Source organism: Molossus molossus, unplaced genomic scaffold (assembly GCF_014108415.1).
Source record: "Molossus molossus isolate mMolMol1 unplaced genomic scaffold, mMolMol1.p scaffold_m16_p_5, whole genome shotgun sequence".
In the NCBI taxonomy this organism is placed as follows: Eukaryota; Metazoa; Chordata; class Mammalia; order Chiroptera; family Molossidae; genus Molossus; species Molossus molossus.
Window position 1 is genome coordinate 98591871 of NW_023425388.1, and position 17028 is coordinate 98608898.

The window sequence follows — 17028 nt, forward strand, 5'->3', positions numbered from 1 at the left end:
CCCCACTCTCTGGACTCATAATTTAACCTAACTTCTTTCTTGGTGAACAGAAAAATGATTACAGTCGATTTAAAATATAATTTGATTAGGCATAAGCCGGTCCTACCACAGGAGGAAAGGACTATTTACCAAAGGAGTTAAAAGATCTAACCCTGGCTGGTTTTGCCTGCGGTCCAGAGAGACTCAAGTTTGGTTCCCGCTAAGGGCACGTACCTAAGTTTCAGTTTGTCCCCGGCCCTGGTTGGTCGTGCTGGTGGCAGCCACTTGATGTGTCCCTTTCATGTTGATGTTTCTCTCTCTCTCTCTCTATCTTCCCCTCTCTCCCTCTCTTTTCCTCTCTCTCCCTCCCGCTCTATCTGAACAAAAAAATGGAAAAGTGTCCTCAGGTGAGGATTAAAAAAAAAAGATTGAACCACGCCGAACCAGCAGGAGCAGGGAGAGAATATGGTACTGTATCCAGAAGGTGGTATGTAAAGGGAGCCAGAACATAAAATTTGTTAACATAGGTTTAATTGATATGGATTTAATCCTGACAAGGAAGCCGGAAAGTCCTAATGTGTTGCCAGGATGGCTCTTGGCAAGTGTGATAAAGTACAGTAAGGTCAGAGCTTTCATTACAGACAATTGTGGAGGGATCAAAATGATTAGATAAATGAGCATAGATGAGAAATAGTATACAGAAAATCTACTGTATTAGTTTTCTATGACTGCCATAACAAAGAACCACAAACTATGTGGCTTACACAACAGACATTCATTTTCTCACAGGTCTGGAGGTTAGAAATCTAAGATGAAGGTGTTAGTGAGGTTGGTTTCTTCTGAAGGCTATGAGTAAATATTTGTTCTCACCTAGTTTCTGGTAGTCTGCTGGAAATCTTTGGCATTTCTTAGTTTGCAGAAGCATGACTCCAATTTCTGCCTTCATCTTCACATGGCATTCTTCCTGTGTCTGTGCCTGGCTGCCAATTTCTTCTTTTTATAAGGACATTTGTTAAATTGGATTACAGGTCACACTACTTCAGTATGACCATATCTTAATTCAACTAATTACATGAGTAATAACCCTATTTTTTAAGAAGTTTAGATTCTGAGACATATGGGATGTCTACTTCAACATATACATTTTGAGAAAATAAAATTAAACTCATAACCCTATTATCTGACTAACTACTATAGGAGGACCTGAAGAACACTATGTGATAAAAGAGATGGTTTTAAAATGGGTAACAGGATCACTAAATTAAAATCAATGGTGGCTAGTGCTGACAGAGAAGATTCTTTTATAAGACAGAGCTTCTTTTATTTAATATAGATAATAAGATCTCAATATAATACAGATCAAGCATGAACACTTAGCTATTAGAAGCAAGGTAAGCACAATTATTGTACATTATGCAACCAAAAGGCCCTGACTTTGAGAGCTTTATAGATAATTAACATAACTCATAATTTTAGGACAAATATTGATGGACAGTTAAAAAGTCCATTGCTTTATTTATTTAACTAATCAAGTACGGAATATAAGAAGGCTGAGGCAACTCTCCTCATTTAGTAGTTAACAATTCCTTGCCTAGTTTTATGACTTGAGAGAACTTTCACTTGGAATTCCTTGTTTAAAAGAGAAGCCTATTCTTTATGAAGAAGGACTTTGGCAACATCAAGTTTATATGTTTCTTCAAAGGACACTATAGACATGTATTTCAATATCCATACCGTGTGGAAAGGAGAGTACACAGACATTTTAGAACACTTTGACACAAGTTAAAATTGATGTCAATTCTTGGGGACTTCAAGTTTATTCATCTTGTCCACTCTGGGAGCACATGGCTTCCTGGTTAAGGTTAAGTTAATAAAACACAAATCCACCCAGTGATCATTTCCCTTTCCCAGAATATACCATTTAAATGGATGTACTTAGTAGTTGGCAGAAGATCCACATTTGTTCTTCTTTAAATAAATAATTGAATTTATTGGGTGACACTGATTCACAAATCTATATAGGTTTCAAGTGTACAACTCAATAAAACATCATCTGCACACTGTCTTGTATGTTCATTGCCCAAAACAAAGTCTCTTTCCTTCTCCATTTCCACCCTCTTTGTCCACCTCCACCTAGTCCTTACATCCCATTCCTTCTGGCTATCACCATAAGGTTGTCTGTGTCCATTTGTGTGTGTGTGTGTGTGTGTGTGTGTGTGTCTTTTTTTGGCTAATCCCTTTATCTTCCTTCTCCCAGTACCCCAACCTCCTCCCATCTGACAGCAGTCAGTCTATTCCATGTATTCATATTTGTTGTTAATCTTGTAAGATAAGAGAACAGACCACAGTGAATGCATTGAGAAGGCAACAAAATCTTTTTCTAACCCCATTCCCACTCAAGATAATACCTCAAAAACAATGTCACAATGCCAGGGAGAATGGTAGAAATTATTTAAAAACCAAAAAATGCTGGAGTAGTAGTTTCATCATATTTCATATAATTTCCTAGACTGGTCCTTAAGAAGAAAAAAAAAACCTAAATGGACAGTAGATTACTGCAAACTTAGTTATTAGTGCCCTCATTCCAACTGCATGTGACAGATATGATGTTACTAGAGTAGATTAACATGAATCCAAGCACAGAATATGCACTAATTTTTAGCCCTCTTATGAAAAAAGTATTTTTTGTATTTTTTATGTGAGATGGACAGTAGTACACATCTAGGGTTTTACATGTGGGCTATCTTCACTTTCATGCCCTCTATCATAAAATTGCTCTAAGTGGACCATCTGAATAAGTCAGAGACATTACGTTGGCCAACTGTACTGGCGGCATCATGTTAATCATAGTGGATGAACAAGAATTGGCAAGTATTTTGAAGAATTTAGTGAGACATATAGTTTCCAAAGAGTTCCAGAGGAACTCTTTGGTCTAGAGCATGCTTGGCAGTCCAAAGTAAAGGGCAAATTATTGCCTTTTAAAATGTCCAATACAAAAAGAAAGCAAAATGTCTGGTAGGACTCAGGTTCTAGAAGTAGCATATTCATACTTTTTAAATGTTCAAAGTATATCTAAGCTGCTTCATGGTACTGCTGCTTTGACATCGATTTTGGCCAAGCAGCCTACAGTAACCTTAAACTGAAACTAGCACTCTCTTGTAAGTACCATGTCTTAGATAGCAGCCTACAGTCATAAGCGTATGTGAGTTCTTGATATGATTTAACCCTGATCATTTTGTTTGAATTGACCAAACTTGTGTTAGTCTGAAATGCCAAAGCACTCCATCCTTGAATTCTGATAAAAGTATGTACCCCAGATCCTGCCCATGTGTCTGCTTGTAACCTGTCTGACCTCCCCTGTGTAGTTCCTCAATGCAGTTGGGGTGCTTCCTTCAGGACTGTGAGTAATAAACTTCTCTATTTCAATTTCTCTTATGGTCTGTTGTTGAAACATGACTTACCACCCAGCATCCTGTGCTCCACTTAATAAATGATAATTTAAAAACTCCTAACAGTAACTATTCAATCCAATTTACTGAATGACTTAAAAGGCTATCAGGGTTAAGTGGAGCCAAAAATTTGAACAAGATCTGCATCAAGGGTAGACCTGCCAATGGAACCATATGACCCAACAGACCATATATTACTAGAGATATCTATGATGGAAAACCATGCTGCATAAAGTTTTTGACAAGCCCTGTAGAAGAATCAAAAGGTAGACCCCTAAAGGTCTAGAAAAGGCCGTTCTATATATGACAAATAAATATTCATCTTTTCAGTTCAGCTCCTGGCATCATATTGACCCCAGTAGACATGATTTCAAAATATGAGATATAAAAGGCCCACATGGCCAGAGCTGTCCTCATGAACTTGGTTCTTTTAGTACTCTTATGATATAAAATTGTTTTCTCCACAGCAATTTATATGGAAGTAGTACATCCAGGTTCAATCATGAGCACAATAAGAGGTCATAGATAAATTTCTTATTTATGTCTCTCCCACCTCCAAGGAAAGATGTCAATGCTTGGCCAGAACCAAGAGTTGAGGTACATTCAGTTAGTGTCATGATAATATAAATTTATCAGTAAAACAGAATGAATACATTCCTAATAACTTCAAGCTTTGTGAATAACTTGGTTTATCATGTTACCTAATTTAATTTCTTTATGTGTAAAATGAAGATTTTAATTGCTATATTATATACTATAAAAATGAACACATAGTCCATGTAAAGTATGGTGCCTAGAAAAATCACTCATTAAATACTATTAGTAGTATATAATAGTAAATTATTTAAAACTTAAACTAAAAATAAATAAAATTTCTTATGTTTTCAATAATTAAACTTTCCATCTACTAAAATTACTAGCTAATTGGGTAGTTAGAAAGAAAAATAAAAAATGGGAAAATAAAACCTTCTAGTAGCTAGAATGCTGCTGATGTAAAATCATATGTATATGAAAAGCGATATTTAGCTGTGACAGTGTCTCTAATTTTTTTCTGAAATATTTACTTCACAAAGGGAAAAAAGTTATCTCAGTTATTAAAAAATTGAAGCACACAAAATTCCATTAATCTTACGTATTAATTTGTCTGACTCTGTTTCATATTTGATATACTTAATTTTGTCTTTATTCATTAATTTTGTATTTACTTTTATAATAGAGTCATAAACTCATCACCCATACAAGAAGAACTAGAACATTACCCAGATTATTCAGCTTTCTATTTCCATGTTCCCCTCTAATTTATCCTCCTGCCTCCCTTCCAGAGCAAACCACAACCCTAAATTAGATGTGTTTTATTTCTACAATTTCTAAAATTATGTTTTGTTTTTGGTTGCTAATTTGTTGTTATTGTTAAAATAGTTAACAACGCTAATCTGATTGTTCTTCTTCCTGTTTCAGGGATGTTTGAAGAAAGTTATCCCCTAGACAAATTTCTTTTGGAATTATCCAAAGGTATGTATCCACTGGGAGAGTTTAGCTGGGATTTCTATCTACTAATTAATGAGTACTGGGATGCCTCTTGGGATGCTGTTATTGGGATTATTTAATGTACAATTGTGGACTTCAAGTGCACAAAAGTGTGGGAGCATGGCATACACCCTCTAGTACTAGTGACTTATAAGGTTAAATGACGCAACCTAGACTTTTCAGCTGCTTTGTGCTTGTGACTTATGTATCAGCTGTTATTATGCTCCTACACAGAAGTTACATCTGTGTGACTAAAGCTTCTGCAATTCTGCTGCAGTGAAGGATGCTATATTCTTTTCTAAAAGTAAGTAAAATTTGTGCTGGGTTTACCTGTTGTGTCAAGTAAGTTTGATTAACAATTCAACTCAGAAACTCACTCTACTGGTCACACAATGCATTGACATCTTATTATCATTACTATTATCAATTTTGATTACTTTTAAATATTGCAAAAATGATTTGCATTGTTCTGTCAGATTTATATTACTATAACTTGTATAGGTTGATGCATATATCTATGATGCATTTATTTTTTATTGCTTTATAATATACTAGTGTGTTTTGTTTGTAAATAAATGTGTGTGTGTGTATATGAATATACACACACACATTTATATATATATATATACACACACATATGTATCTTACATTCTCACTAGTACTGTATGAGGGTTACAATTCCTCTAAATCCTTGCTGCCAGTACAGTGACTTTGAATTTTAGATATTCTAATAGGTAGGAAGTTTTATCTTATTGTGGGTTAATATACATTTTTCTAATTACTAATGATATTGAGCATATTTTCTTTTGAATAGTACGTCCATATATCTTATAGAGTAAAATGTCTACCCAAATCTTTTTTTTATTTTTTTAATTTGATGATTTGTTTCTTTTTACTGAGCAGTAACAGGTATTTTTTTAAAAAAAACAACTTATCTTTCTGTCCCTTTATTTTCCCCTCTTGACCTCTGCTTCCTCAATCCCGCTCCCCTCCTGCTTTCTCCACACTATTGTCTGTGTCTATTGGCTAAGCATATATACATATAAGTTCTTTGGTTTCTCTCTTCCCATCCCACTTCCCCTCCTCCCTTTAAGGTTCATCAGTCTAACAAGCAATTTGTACTTTTTTGTTGTTGTTGTTGTTCAGATAGAGCGGAAGGGAGAGAGAGAAAGAGAGAAACATCGATGTGAGAGAGACACATTGAGTGGTTGCCACCTACACGATGCCAACTGGGCCCGGGGACAAACTGCAATTGAGGTAAGTGCCCTTAGCAAGAATCAAACCCAGGACTCTCTGATCCTTGGACCAACACTCCAACCACTGAGCAAAACCGGCAGGGGTTGTTCATATTTTTTTATCTTCTTCTCCAAGAAGACCCATCAACATTTCATGTAATACTGGTTTGGTGGTGATGAAATCTTAACTTTTTCTTGTCTGGGAAACTCTTTTTATGGCCATCAGTTCCAAATGATAGCTTTGTAGTACAGAGTAATCTTGATTGTCGGTTCTTGGTTTTCATCACTTTATATATTTCTTGCCACTCCCTCCTGGACTTCAAAGTTTCTTTTGAGAAATTGGCTGACAGCTTTATGGGAACTCTGTTGTAGGTAACTAACTGCTTTTCTCTTGCTGTTTTAAGATTCTCTCTTTGTCTTTAACCTTTGGCATTTTGATGATGATGTGTTTTGGTGTGGACTTCCTTGGGTTTATCTTGTTTGGGACTCTATGCTACCTGGACTTATATATCTGTTTCCTTCGCCAAGTTAGGGAAGGTTTCTGTTATTATTTTTTCAAATATGGTTTCAATTCCTTGCCCTCTCTCTTTTCCTTGCACTCCCATGATGCAAATGTTGGTATGCTTGAAGTTGTCACCCAGGTTCCTTATACTATCCTCATTTTTTTGGATTCTTTTTGCTGTTCTGATTGGGTGTTTTTTGCTTTCTTATATTCAAAATTGATGGTTTTCTTCTTTGCTTCAACTACTCTATTATTGATTCCCTGTAAATTATTCTTTAAGGCATCTTTCATTTCTAACTGGTCCTTTGTTATGCTCTTGAGACCCTCACTAAAATCATTGAATGTCCTTATAAGCAGTATTTTGAACTCTGTATCTGTTAAATTGCTTATCTTCATTTCATTTGGTTCTTTTCCTGGAGTTTTGTTCTGTTCTTTCATTTGGGACATGTTTCTTTGTCTCTTCATTTTGGCTGCCTCCCTGTGTTTATTTCTATGTATTAGGTAAAGATGCTATGTCTCCTAGGATTCCTTGGGTGGCCTATAGTAGTAGGTCTCCTGTAGGGCCCAGAGGCACAGCCTCCCTGATCACCCAGCTGGGCCCTCGAGATGCACCTCTCATGTGGACTTGACACCCTTCTGTTGTAATTGAGTCTTTACTGCTGTTGGTATGTCAATGGGAGGGATTTACTCAGGCTGATCAGGTACAAGGACTGGCTGTGCCCACCAAACCCTGACCTCTGACTACCTTGGATGATCAACTGTGCAGGGGCCCACCACAAAGAGCAAGACTGTGTTCAACAGTGCTCTGATATACCCTGAGTTCATTCTGTGAGTGCGTCGCTTGTGGAGGTGGTTGGGTGGTGGTGCTTCAACATGGTCTTAAGCTGTCCCCTGGGTGTGCTGGCTCTGGGGCAATGTCATCCACTGCCTGTGTTCTACCTGGGGCCACCAGGCATAAGCTACAAAGTGATCTGCCTTTGGCTGCTTCTTGTGTTGGGCTTGGAGGTGCCCAGGAAAAGCCAGGCTGTGAATCAAGGCTGGTTGCTTCAAGTGCCAGACCTGGGGCCACTTAGTGAGAGGTATGGGCTCATGGTGGTCAGATGCTGCTTGTTTGAGAGAATTTAGGAAAATTTGAAGCAGGAGCCAAAATATGCCAATTCTATGGTAAAGGCACTGGAAACAGCTTGGGTGAACCTGAAAGTTGGGTGGGACAGGTCTCAGGAAACCACCAGGGTGGAGTAAACAGTATGAGCCAGGTTGCTGGAGTCCCACATATGCAGCCAACTGCCTGCCCTGTGGGGGAAGGGTGCACCAAAGAAGCAACAGCCTCCACCAGCACATCTGTCCAGGAAAAAGCAGCCTCTCAGCGCTCACCCAGAGGCCAAACAACTCAGTTCTTTCCCATATGTCTCTGGTGCCTTTCAGGCTGCCTTCCCTCCAAGCTGGAGCTCAGAGGGAGCAGGTCTGAGTAAGTCCATGTGGGCCCTTTAAGCTTTTAAAAATATGTTTAGCTTTCATGGTGTTCATTAAACCTCTGAATATATAAATTTATACCTTTATCAAATGTGTTAATTTTCATTATTTAATAAGTGATTATTTTCCTTTTTTCTTCCTTTCCTTCTCCTAAAACTCCAATAACATTTGTCCCTCCTTTATAATATGTAATACTTCTGTAACTCTGTTTATATTTTTCATAGTTTTTCTCTGTTTCTTGGATTGAAGAGTGTTTATTGATCCATCTTTAATTTCACTAGTTATCTTCCTTCATCACAATCCTACTGTGAAGTCTAGATAACAAATTTTTTCAGCTGCTGTTTTTAAATTTTTAGAATTTTAATTTTTGTCCTCTTTATAGTAGCCTCAATCATTTTTCATAAATCAATGGCCACCAAATCTACAATAAATACTACCATGTTCACTCAAGTTGTCTCTGGTATGTGACATCTCACAAGCACTGATGCAATAAAAATATTTTCTCCAACTCTATTGTAACTCAGCACTTCAATTCTTTGAAATTTAGAAATTTCTACCTTTTATCTGAATACTTTATTCAAATTTACAGCCCTGCCCCCCATTTTTGTTGTTATTGTAGAAAAGTGAATTTGAGGATCATTTGTAATTTTAGCCTATAGTTGTAATTTTCTCTAATTTTCTGCAGAGATGGTCTTCATCATTCCTCATCCACTTTAAATCTCTTTACTGCACATTAAGTGGACAGGGAGGAGCTAAGAAAAATGAAGATAGCCCAGCCCCTGTGGCTGAGTTGATTGAGCATTATCCCATAGACTGAGAGGTCCCGGTTCAATTCCTGGTTAGGGCACATTCCCGGGTTGTGGGCTTGATCCCCAGTAGCGGGAGTGCAAAAGGCAGCCAATTGATGTTTCTCTCTCACATCGATGTTTCTCTCTCTAAAAAATCAACAAAACATTATATATATGAAGAAAAATGAAGATAAAACTCTCTGTTGAGGTAGCCTTTTTATATGAGTATGGCTCAATAATGATATTTCATAAGAATTTTGTAATAACTTAAATAAAAATAGAATACATCTCCAAAATATCTGACAAAGGAATTTTAAAAATGAAAAAAGTATATATATAAACACACTTAGAAATATATAGTTTTATTTTATTCAAATTTACATATATTTTTATAATTATTTACTTAGAGTTTACATGAATGAAAATTATTTACTTTATTTTACCATAAATATTAGTTTAAAGTCTCTGTAGACTTGGAATACTCAGAATTTTATGTTTGATAACTTCATTTTGCATGTACACACAAATTTAATTCTAAGATATTATTTTGATGTTAGTATTTTAATTTCACAGTGTGCATGTTAGGTAAAGTTTATCCTTATCATGGCAGACTCACCTCAGTTTTATTTATACTTAATTTAGTGTGGTCTTACTAGGACTCTTAATTTTATTTCAACATTTTCAAATGCAGCAACACTAAGTACCACAGTTAAACATTTAAAATGAATGAAAATTTTTCTTTTTTATATGTGATTTGAATGCAATTCAACAAGATAGAATTGTTATAAAAAAAAGAAAATACTGAAATATAAAGTTAGCAGAGAGTGTTTCATGTTTCTTTACCAACTTTAAACTCTAATATTCAATTTTAAATGCCCTGACAGTTCACAGAACTGTAATCAAGGAGAACAGATAGTAAAGAGGAAGTTATATTGTGTTTTACTTAACTACAACAATGGATTAATCAAATCATGAACATTTCTATATTGTTAGTGGTAAAAATCAAAATGCCCTACTTAAAAATTGGACATGTGTAATATTATAATGAGCTTAAGATGACATCAGATATACCTAGTTGTATGTATATATTCCTAATTACCTAGGAGGAGATTGTCTTCATCATGAACATAAACATCTAGAATCCACAAATTATAATACTGATGTCGTTTAAATATACACATCTCTGTAACATGCCTATGGGTTAATTTTTGTTGATGAGTTTATTACTCTGGTTACATTGCATTGCAATGAATTCATATAGGCAAGCACCTGGAAGTAATTACTTGAAAAACTTAACTATATGCATAGGTATGGCTTAAGAAAGCAAAAATATGTTTTAGCTCATGTGAAATTCAACAGCTTGCCCATGGTGTTACATTTCTGAGTTAAGCCAAAATCATCACACTGAACTTTTAGGATCTACATATAGTAAATCTATAAAATTCAAACTGGTTTCTTTGCCCATAAATACTTTTAATTTTCATGGCTCTCTATATAACTAAGACCAGTTTCCAAGACGAATAATTTTAGAGAAGGGAAATTACTTCTACTCCATTTTGTAAAATTAAGACATTGCAAGACTATAATTCTCTGGTCTGTATATAAGTTCCCCAAAAAAGTAGATTCATATGTTGTAGCACTTGTATTATTATAATTAAATAATATTAAACATACAAATGACTAGTAAACTTCAGGTTAATTGTAAGATTTTTAATAATTACAACAATAATCATCATATCCATCATCCTCATAAACCTTATGATTATCATCAAAGTGTTTCTTAGTGCAGTCTATTTTATTTTTTTAAATGCTATTAAATTACTCATTGTAAACAACTTAACTATTGTCATTAAGCATTATATACTAACATTATGTTTATTTGAGAAAAATTTGATGTCATTTGATATCAATACCAATATTTCAGCTTTCTTATGGCATATGAATACATACTTGTCTATGGTTTTTTCATCATTAACCAAATTTTTCTGAGCTCTGATTTAGTTTACTTAGAAATTAGGTATGAAAATGGTATACATACATACATAAAAACATAATTTATTGCAAATTATAGTAAAAGATGCCTGCAATCTTAATATCTTTATATATATTTGTCTTTATTATTGAAAATATTATAGATGTTTCCCCCTTTCCCCTCACTAACCCCCTCCTCCCCATTCCCATGCCCCTCCTGTCAATTAATATGTTAAGTGTGGAAATTTTCCATTATTCCTGAGCCTTCTTTGGGATTAGAGTTCATGAATCCTTATTTATTGATCAACAAATATAGTTTTAAATCTGTCTGATTTTCTTTTCTGAAAGCCTATGTTTTATTTTTTTAATTATTTTATTCTTAAACATCAAGTTCACAAACAACAAAAATGTTTGCTTACTAACTTAAACATAAATTAGTAATTTAGCAAACAGATATTGAAGAGCAAAGAGGATTAAATGAAGATCTAGTATACCTGGTATCAGAAAAAATGGGACTTAATTCAGGTCCATTTATCTCAACAAAAACAATATGTAAAACAGCTCTTAATGCTGGGCTGTCAAACAACCCAGCATTAGCTTCCTTCATTCTTTAAAGTCTCAATAGATGGTTCAAGTTTTCAGGAAAGAGAATGTGGTTATACTATCTTGGATCACATGCTACGGTCAGTGTGTTCATGATATTTAGACAAGAATATGGACTTAAGAGTTGATGCTTGTCATTATTCCTACTTTAGAGATGAGGAAATTGAATGAGTTAATACCTGTACAGCACTAAAAATGGCACCTGGAACACAATAAGTTCTTAATAAAAATCTTAGCCATTCTCTAGAAAAGAAATTAACAAGTTATTTTTTTTTCTGTCTTATGAGGTCATTGAGAGGTTTATATAAAACAATTCATAAAAGTACTTAGCAAAACTTTTATTTTATATTAAGTACTCAATCAGACTTATACATCATTTTGGTAATATTATTACTATGATTATTGGTATTTCATTGAATTTAATAGTTCTGCAGTATAATACAGATTTTTTACATTTCTGATAACAATAATGTGTTATTGGTAATTAATTAGATGCTATCATGGGTTGATAAAACAGTATTTTCACATATGTCTGAAAAAAGATGTGAACTGAAAATGGCTACAATAATATAATTAAATAAAACACAAAATAGAAAAAAAGAGTTGATGCTGGAATAATTAAGACTTGTATTTTGTTGGGATAGGGTAAATATTTCATGAACCTGGGAAGGACATAGATTTGGAAAGGCAGAGGGCAGACTCTTATGGGTTAAACTGTATCCTTTCAAAATTGTGTTTGAAAGTCTAACCCCCAAAACCTCAGACTGTGACCTTCTTCAGAAAAGGGTCTCTACACATTTAATTAGTTAAGATGGAGTCAAACTGGCACAAGGTGAGCCCCTAATTCAATATGACTTATAAAAAGCAGAAATTTGAGGTAGATATGCATGAAAAATGACACGTGACAATGAAGGCAGAGATAGAGATGACAGTTTTGTATGCAAGAGGGAAAAAAAAGAAAAACCACTAAAGATTGCTAGCAATCTACCATAGCTATATGGGAAGCACAGGAAAGATTTGTGCAGTCCTCCAAAGGAGAAAAACTTGATGTTGAACTTCTACCCTCCCTATTGTTTAAGCCAACCAATTTATGATACCTTTGTTATGGCTGTCATTCTGTGTAATACAATTATAATGTCTTTTTCTATTAGAAATTAATTCTAATAACAATTCAGAAAGTCTCATCTTTGTGTATGATGTTACCTGTGGGTTTATGATAAAGGATATGATATCCTTTATTGGATTGAGAAAGTTCCCTTTTAGTTCCAGTTTTCTGAGCATTTGTGTCATGAAAATGAATTTTGCTAAATGTCCTCTCTGAATCACTTGAGATTATGTGGGTTCTTTCTTTTGTTGTTCTACTACTGTGATGTATTACATTGATTTTCTTGTTTTGAATAACTATTGCAGTCCTGTAGTAAATTTCACTTAGTAATACTGTAAAATTCTGTTAATAGAGTGCTAGATTTAATTTACTGAATTTTGTTTAGGTTCTTTTTAATCTATATTCATAGGAAATATTGATTTGTTATTTTCTTTTCTTGTGTTGTCTTTCCTCAGAGACTATGTTAGAGAGTGTTCTCTCCTCTTCATTTTTTTGGGGGGGGAGATTTTGGCATTAATATTAAATATTTGAAAGAATTCACCAGTGAATCCAACCAACTGCTTCTAGGCTCTTGTTTATTGGCAGGTCTTGTGTTTACTAATTCAATCACTTTATTGTAATAATTTTATAGAGATATTATATTTCTTCTTGATTCAGGTTAGGTAACTTAAGTATTTTAAAGATAATTGTTCATAGTTTTTTTCTAATAAACCTATTTACTACTGTAATGTTAATAGTAATGTCCCCCCTTTATTTCTGATTTTAGTTATTTATGTTTTCTTTTATTGTTGTCAGTGTATCTAAACATGTTATGTTCTTTTACTTTCCAAGACTCAAATTTGGCGTTATTAAATATCTTTATTCTATTTATTTTTTATATATTTTAGAGAGAGAGAGAGAACATCAATTTCTTATTCTACTTATTTATGCATTCATTGGTTGCTTCTTGCATATGCCCTGGACTGAGATTTCTATCAATGTATTAGGTTTTTGTGAATAGGCCATTATTTCTTGTTTTGGGGTATATTTTGTGTTAAATTATTATAATATAGTAACTATGAAAGTCAGATTTCCTTCTTCCCAGGTTTATTATTATTATTATTAATTATTATTGTTTAAGGCTCTATTAATCTTTTTATTTAGTTAATTTTCCAAACTATTTTAGCAGAGATTATATTTATTATTGAATGTGGTCATTTAAGTCTGTATTTCTTAGCTTGTGTTAAGCAAGTGCTATGACAGAGATTTCTCTGAACACCATGTACTAAACAACTAACAAATAAACCTCTCAGTTCTAACAAATTAACTTTGTGCTGGGTGCCTCCTTCAACATTTAGCTAGGCTTGCACTGAGCCCAGAGATCAGAGTGAGAAAAAAATTTGGGGATATCCCTGGTCTTTTCTGAGCATGTATCTTGCTGTGAGAATGTATGTAGATTTCTACATTCTCCAATAAACATGGATTTAAAAAAAAATGCCCTAGTTTTCCAAAGAACATCTAGCTTTTTCTTTCAGGTCTAAGGCTATCTAGTATGAGTATCAAATATGACCTTTAAAAATTTTTTTAATTTAATTATTTATTTTTCCCAATTTTTATTAATTTTTGTTACAGATGTTTATTCTTTTCCTCCCTTGACCCCTTCCTCCTAATCCTGCCCCCGCCCCAGCATTGTTGTCTATGTCCAATGGTTATGCATACATGCATATAAGTTCTTTGGTTCACCTCATCCATCCCTTCCGCCGCCCTGCTCTGAGTTTTGTCAGTCTGAACCATACTCCTTCTATGTCTCTGGGTCTATTTTGTTCATCAGCCCACCTTGTTCACTATCTTCCACAAATAAGTGAGATCATGTGGTATTTGTCTTTTTCAGATTGGCTTATTTCACTTACCATAATACTCTCCAGGTTTCTTCATGTTGTTTCAAAGGATAAGAGATCTTCCTTTCTTATAGCTGCATAGTATTCCATTGTATATATGTACCACAGCTTTTTTATCCACTCATCTATTGATGGACACGTGGGCTGTTTCCAGATCTTAGCTATTGTAAATAGTGCTGCTATGAACATGGGCATACATATACTCTTTCTGATTGGTGTTTCAGGCTTCTTAGGATATATTCCTAGAAGTGGGATCACTGGGTCAAATAGCAGATCAAGTTTTAATTTTTTGAGGAAACACCATACTGTTTTTTATAGTGTCTGTGCCAGTCTGCATTCTCACCAGCAGTGTACTAGAGTCACCTTGACTCCACATCCTCACCAGCACTTCTTGTTTTTTGTTTTTTTATTTTCACCTGAGGACATTTTTAAATTTTTTTGTTCAGATAGAGTGGGAGGAAGAGAAAGGAAGAGAGAGAAACATTGATGTGAAAGGGACACATCAAGTGGCCGCCACCCAAATGACCCAACCAGGGCCGGGGACAAACTGAAACCAAGGTACATGCCCTTAGCGGGAACCGAAACCAGGTCTCTCGGGACCGCAGGCCAATGCTCTAACTGCTGAGCCAAACTGGCCAGGGCAGAACTTGTTTGATGATTTCTTGATGGAAGCCATTCTGGCAGGTGTGAGGTGATAACTAATACTTGTTTTAAATTGAATATCTCTGATGATTAGTGACACCAAGCATTTTTTTATATGTCTCCTGAACATTTTATGTTCTTTTTTGAGAGGTGTCTATTTAGGTCCTCTGCCCATTTTTCAATTGGATTCTTTGTCTTCCTTTTGTTGAGTTGTATAAGCACTCTGTATATATTGGAAATTAACCCCTTATCTGATATATCATTGGCAATTATGCTCTCTCATACAGTGGGTGGCCTTTCCATTTTGATTATTGTATCTTTTACTGTGCAGAAGCTTTTTAGATTGATGTAGTCACAGGTGTTCATTTTCTCCTTTGTTCCTATTGCCTTAGGTGTTGTATCAGTGAAAATTCTGCTGCGTATGATGTCTGAAATTTTGCTGCCTACATTTTCTTCTAGGATTTTTATGGATTCATGAGTCACATTTAAGTCTTTTCTTCATTTTGAGTTTATTCTTGTGTACGGTGTAAGTTGATGGTCTAGTTTCATTTTTTTGCATGTACCTGTCCAATTTTCCCAACACCATTTATTAAAGAGGCTGTCCTTAATCCACTGTATGCTCTTGTCACCTTTGTCAAATATTAATTGAGCATATTGTCTTGGGTCAATTTTTGCATTCTTTGTTCTGTTACATTGTTCTATATGCCTCTTCTTATGCCAGTACCAGGCTGTTTTGATTACAGTGGTTTTGTAGTATAACCTGAAATCTGGTGATTTGATCCCTCCTACTTTGTCCTTCTGTTTCAAGATTGCTGTGACTATTCAGGGTCTTTTTTGGTTCCATATGAACTTTTGGAGTATTTATTCTAGTTCTGTGAAATATGTCATTGGTATTTTGATGGGGATTGCAATGAATCTCTAGATTGCTTTTGGTGGTATGGACATTTTAATAATATTAATTCTTCCAATCCATGAACAAAGTATATATTTCCACATTTTTATATCCTCCTCTATTTCTTTTTTTAATGTCCTATAGTTTTCTGAAAATATGTCCTTTACTTCTTTGGTTAAGTTTATACCAAGGTATCTTAATTTTTTTGCCACAGTGGTCAATGGGATTTTTTTTTAGTTTCTCTTCCTGTGAGTTCATTGTTGGTGTATAAGAATGCCATCGATTTCTTGATGTTAATTTTGTATCCTGCTAGTTTAAAAATTCATTTATTAAGTATAGTAGATTTCTGATAGAGTCTTTAGGGTTCTTTATGTGCAACATCATGTCATCTGCAAATAATGACAGTTTCACTTTCTCCTTTCCATTTTGGAATCCTTTTATTTTTTCTTTCTGTCTGATTGCTGTGGCTAAGACTTCCAATACTATGTTAAAGAAGAGTGGCAAAAGTAGGCATCCCTGTTTTGTTTCTGTTCTTAAAGGAAATGCTTTTAGTCTTTGTCCATTGAGTTTCAAGTTGGTTGTAGGTTTTTCACATATGGCCTTTATTATATCAAGATATGATCACTCTATTCCCACATTGTTGAGCATTTTTTATTAGAAATGGGTTCTGGATTTTGTCAAATGCTTTTTCAGCGTCTACTGATATGATCATATGGTTTTTATTTGTTTATGTTGTGCATCACATTTATTGATTTGCGAATATTGTACCATTTTTGCATTCCTGGGATGAATCCCACTTGGTCATGGTAAAGAACTTTTTGATGTATTGCTGGAACGATTTGCTGATATTTTGTTAAGAATTTTGGCATCTATGTTCATCAGAGATATTGGCCTGTAGTTTTCTTTCTTTGTATTGTCTTCATCTAGTTTTGGAATTAGAATTATGCTGGCCTCATAAAACTAGTTTGGAAGAATTCCTTCTTGA